General features: G+C 43.4%; 1 protein-coding gene across 8 annotated transcripts in view; it reads left to right on the forward strand.

Annotated features, from left to right (window-relative positions):
• The window catches only part of PTPRM (protein tyrosine phosphatase receptor type M), an 806,292-nt gene that overhangs the window by 329,405 nt on the left and 471,028 nt on the right, over positions 1-5,859 (forward strand). The gene's annotated exons all lie outside the window — the stretch shown is intronic.

Genomic DNA, 5,859 nt, shown 5'->3' on the forward strand with positions numbered 1-5,859 from the left:
TTGGCCCAGTGTGCTGGCATCTTCAGACATCCAGGGACTCCTTCTGGGTTCTGCCTACACTTGTTATACTTCACTAGAGCTATACCTGTACTTTCAATAGCATGCTTCCTCATTTAACAAAAACAGACAAAACTATTTTTGCTTTTGAAGGTTTCTTGGTAAGGGCACTGGTTAGAAAAAAAGTACAAAATGGAAAACTTGCCAGGTAGCAAGACTTCAAGACAAGGAAACCTTTTCATGAGATTCTAAAGTCTGTTTTTAAGAAACCTATTTAAAAGACGCCTTGGGTGTTTAGCTGTGTGTTTGAACCCTCTTGTTTGTTAGAAACCACAGAGTGAATCTGTTTTTTTTTCCTTTTTTAATTTTTTTAATGTTTATTTTTGAGAGAGAGAGAGAGAGACAGAGTGCGAGCCCGGAGGGCAGAGACAGAGGGAGACACAGAATCCAAAGCAGGCTCCAGGCTCTGAGCTGTCAGCACACGGCCCAAAGTGGGGCTCAAACTTGGGAATGGTGTTCTGGTGATCATAACCTGAGCCGAAGTCAATCTTAACCAACTGAGCCACCCAGGCGCCCCCTATGAAGCTTATTTTTAGAGACACTATTAAGTCAGTGTGGGAACCTGCCAAGTTTTAGAAGTTTACCTTCCAGAATTTCTAATTAACTGAAAGGAGAAGTCCATTGTTCTCTTGGTATATTTGCACTTGGATGCTTTGTGGTACTCCAGCTAGAAGACCAAGGGGGGCAAATAAAGTTTCAGAAATAAGCCGAAGATTCTTTTGTTGTGGCCTCCCCTGGCAAGTCGTCTTGCTGGGAATCTCGCTTGCTGCTGAACACTCACTCACCGCCTCGGGTCTAGCAGAGACACTTGTAAGTCCTTTCTGGGGCAGCTGTGAGTTTAACGAGCAGGCTGAAAAATTGGGTGGAAGGTTGCCTTGGCTGGATCCGAGGCATCCTGGTTGGTTTGGTAATGAGGAGGTGACAGTTCTATGGTGGAGAAAGATCATAGTCCTAATAGCCCCTTATTGTTCCCACCTGTTACTTGGCTCCTGTCTTGTTCTTGTCTGTGTTCCTTATTTTTTGTGGAACTAAAGCTTGAATTCCATAAAATTGTCTAGTTTGGTTTTTTTTTTTTTTGATCCCTCTCAGAGCTTACAGTAAATATCCTATTAATAGTTGGACAGTAAGACTCCGAATCATTGAGTGTAAAACTTTTGAGGGTCATCATCAATTCTATTGAAGTGATGGGTGAGAAACCAGATTTCAGAGGTTTTAGGGTGACTTATCGAGATGTCTAATTTCTTCTCCTCTTTCCTTTCTTAGGGCCATGGTGCTGTATTGGTTTAAATGAAATATTGTGCATTAAATTTTAGCACATAAACTTCAAAAATAGATCCACACGAGCATGTTTTACATGTACATTCTATTCTAAGAGTTAACATATCCCTTTAAAAATACAGATCATTCTCTTTTTATAAGAAGCTTCAACTCTTATAGTTGATAATGTGAAAATACAATTTTTGGTAAGAAGGACAATTTTGCATCTGTTCTGTTCATGGTGCTTATCACAGTACTTATGCCAGTGCCTGGAGTAAAAAGGACACTCAGTGGAGACTTGAATGAGTGAGTGAATGAATGAGTGAGAGGGAGGGAGGGAAGAGGGAAGGGGGATCAGCTGGGAGAAGGGAAGGCTGGATGAACAGTTCTTTTTTTTTAGTTTTAAAAAATTTTTTATTTGTTTTTGAGGGAAAGACACAGAGTGTGAGCCGGGGAGGGGCAGAGAGAGAGGGAGACACGGAATCGGAAGCAGGCTCCAGGCTCCGAGCTGTCAGCACAGAGCCCTGTGTGGGTCTTGAACCCACGAGCTGTGGGTTCATGACCTGAGCCAAAGTCAGCCAGTCAACCAAATGAGCCACCCAGGTGCCCCTGGATGAACATTTCTGGTTTGGGCTTTCAAAATACCCTTTTCGTGACCAGAGCCATGGAGTTCTTGGGTTGCTGATGGTCAGGGACATTGGTCTGTGCAGTGGCCATTCTGAGCAGAGCAGCTGGCTGCTTCAGTACTGCCTGCTGTTGCTGCCTCCTGCCAGGCAGGATAGGACTGTTTCGCAGGGGCCCAGCTTTGAGGGCGTCCGGAGGGCTTTCTCCCCTACTTGCTCTCAGTGTTGATCTGCTTTTTGTTCCCTCGACTGTCGTCTAGACTTTAGCACAGAGAGAAGTAGGCCAGATCCCATTGTAATAATGTGCATGCATCTCTGCCTCTCTCCGGGTCATCAGTGGAAAAAAGATACACTTACGAACAGGACAACGTTTTATTTCATTTCTGTTCTACTTTGGGCCTCTCCTCTCCCGTGTGTTTTGTATTTCAGTGCGTTGGCATTGTAGCCCGGTGTCGTCTAGTCTCACGGGTGTTTCTGGGATGACTTCTTGTCTAGGGAGCCCCTCGAGCCTTTCCATTTTGGGCTCTGCTGATGGCTTTCTCCATTTTCACATCCATCGCACACACATAAATAATGCAGTCGTAGGGTGGAAGTGTTTGTTCAGGCAATGTGTAGTAGCAAAAACAGCATGATACATGATGTCCGGAATCAGAAAGACTGAGTTTTTAGCAATTATCTTTTATCTGAATCTCTTAGTTCTTCCTTAAAGAATTTTCACACGAACTAACAAATAAGAGAACGGAGTGGTAGCTATTCAGTGTATGTAGCACATCCTGTGTAATTTACAGTTACTTTTTTTTTGTGGAAATCATTGTGGAATCAGATGTGATAACAAGAAATAATACATGGGGCTCCTGGATGGCTCAGTCAGTTAGTTAAGCGTCCGACTTCAGCACGGATCGTGATCTCGTGGTCCGTGAGTTTGAGCCCCGTGCTGGGCTCGGTGCTGACAGTTTGGAGCGTGGATCCTGCTTTGGATTCTGTGTCTCCCTCTCTCTCTGCCCCTCCCCTGCTCATGCTGTGTCTGTCTCTCTCTCTCAAAAATAAATAATAAACATTACAAATTTTTATGAAAAAAAAAAAAAAAACAAGAAATGATACAGATTCCTGTATACGTAGTACCCAGTTTCCTCCAATGGTAACATTTTGCAAACCAAAAGTATGATATCACAACCAGGATAGTGACATTGTTGAAATCTACAGAGCTTTTCCAGATTTCTTCTTTTACATGGACTTGGACATGCATGTGTGTGTAGTTCTGTACATTTTTTCACTGTTTTAGTAAAATGCAAGTAACAGAATTTATCATTTTAATCATGTTGAAGCGTATAGGTCAGGGGTATTAAATACCTTCTCGATGTTGTGCAGCCAACACCACCATCCATCTCCAGAACTCTTTTCCACTTGTGCACCCACGAAACAGTCACTTGCCATCCCTCTCTCCCAGCCCTGACAACTACCATTCTACTTCCTGTCTACTTCCACGTAACTCGTACGTGGGATCTTAGGGTATCTGTCCTTCTGCGGCCGACTCATTTCACCTCCATGATGTTCTCCAGGTTTCTCCATGTCATAACATGTACAGGAATTTCCTTCATTTGTAGGATTGAGTAATACTCCATTGTATGTATTTACCCCGTTTTGCTTATCCATTCATCTGTCAATGGATACTTGGTGGCTTCCATGTTTTAGCTATTGGAAATAAAGCTGCTATGAGCTGTACAGTTATTTATAATGTTTATTTTTGAGAGAGAAAGAGCACACGTTTGAGTGGGGGAGAGGCAGAGAGGGAGCTTGGGGGGAGAGAGAGAGAGAGACAGAGAGAGACAGAGAGAGAGAGACAGAGAATCCGAAGCAGACTCTGCACTGACAGCACAGAGCCTGATGTAGGGCTCAAACTCATGAGCTGTGAGATCATGACCCGAGCTGAAGTTGGACACAGGCGCCCCTGAACTATGTACAGTTTTATTGCCTAAGTGGGTTTCTGCATCTGCCACCACAGTGAAGACCTTAAAGGTCACAACATCACAGGGATTACTCACATTGTCCTTTTGTGACGACTCTCCCATCCCTTCTCCCACCATCCCTCAGCCCTGGCAACCACTAATCTGCCCTCCCTTCGAAAACTTTTACCTTACACAATGTCACATACATGGACTCATCAGCATTATTAGATTCATCCAAGTTTTGGGTGCATCAGTAGTTATTTCCTTGTTATTGTTGAGGAGTATTCCATGCTGCGGATGTACCACAGTCTGTTTTATCACGTACCACTTGACGGCATCTGGGCTGTGTCCAGTTTTTGGTTACTATGAATAAAGCTTCTCATTTTGTATTGGTTTTTATGAGAATGAAAATTTTAATTTTTCCAAGAAGTGCAGTTACTGGGATGTTTTAAGACTTAGCATATGTACCTTGCATGAGCCACGGTTTCTTTGCTGATGCAGGTATGTGTAAATGGAGGTTTAAGTGAGGTCATGTGGACCTTTTTAATCAGAGGCTGACAACAGACAACTTTAAACAATCATAGTAAGAACATCGATAGCTTCTTAACCAGTTCTTTCTTTCTCCTTTAGCCTCAATTTCTCTGAAGTGGTTCTACCATCTCAAAAATGTCATTCGTTCTGAAAACTTAACAGCATGTTGCCCTTCTTTTCTTGCCTCACCTTTCCCACAATCAAAAAGTTGCCAAAGACCTCTTGGTTTGACTACTATAGAGATTTTTATATCATTGTCCTCTTAATTCATACCTCTGCCATCTGAATTTCAGTGGGTGTAACCTCTTAATGGTGTTATTTTTGATGCTTATTTATTTATTTTTGAGAGGGGGGAGGGAGGAGGACAGAGAGAGAGGGGAAAAGAATCCCAAGCAGGTTCTGTGCTGTCAGTGCAGAGCCTGATGCGGGGCCCGATCCCACGGACTGTGAGATCATCACCTGAGCCGAAATGGATGCTTAACTGGCTGAGCCACCCAGGGGCCCAAGCATCTTTATATTATTAATATTGTCTTCTTTTGTATCTCTGCTCTGTGAATGGAGCTTCTGTAACCCAGTCACAGCTCATCTTTATAGCTATAGGTCCCAATGCTCCTCTTCATGGTTCTGGTCATGTCCAGCTCAGGGCCTTTGCACATACCCTGGAAGAAGCCTTACTGTCTTTCTTCACTCATATTCAGATCTTAGCTGAAGTGCTACCACCTCATGGGAGGTCCTCTTGGTACATGTTACTCTAATACCCTGTACTTTTTTTTTTTCACAGCACTTACAGTGTTTTTTTTCATTTTAGATGTATAAAACCTAGGGCCCCACACGGTTCAGTGTAGTCATAGAATCCCCTCAAAGGAGTTGACCAGAAAATGTGTTATCTTAAAGCAATTTAAATCTTAAAAAAAAATTTTTTTAATGTTTATTTTTGAGACAGAGAGCATGAACGGGGGGAGGGTCAGAGAGAAAGGGAGACACAGAATCCGAAACAGGCTCCAGTCTCTGAGCTGTCAGCCCAGAGCCCGACGTGGGGCTTGAACTCACAGACCGCGAGATCATGACCTGAGCCGAAGTCGGACGCTTAACCAACTGAGCCACCCAGGCACCCCAAAGCAATTTAAACCTTAACATTGTCTGTGGTAAATGATTTTAAGCCTCTGTCTTCTAAACATGGCTCTTAACCGTGGTATTACCTCCCTTACGAGGTGAATCCTTGATGTGGGATGCTGTCTGTCCCATCCCTTCTCAATAACCCGCCTGAAAACTGGGTTTGTGTCTTATTTATCTTTGTCATCTTAGAGCCTGAAATGTTGCCTGGCAGATATTAGGTGCTCCACTAATATTTGTTGGAAGCATGGGTGGATGGATAGATGGATGGATGGATGGATGGGTGGAAGGAAGGAAGGAAGGAAGGAAGGAAGGAAGGAAGGAAGGAAGGA

This window comes from Herpailurus yagouaroundi, unplaced genomic scaffold (assembly GCF_014898765.1).
Source record: "Herpailurus yagouaroundi ecotype Mexico unplaced genomic scaffold, PumYag 142, whole genome shotgun sequence".
NCBI classification, from domain to species: domain Eukaryota; kingdom Metazoa; phylum Chordata; class Mammalia; order Carnivora; family Felidae; genus Herpailurus; species Herpailurus yagouaroundi.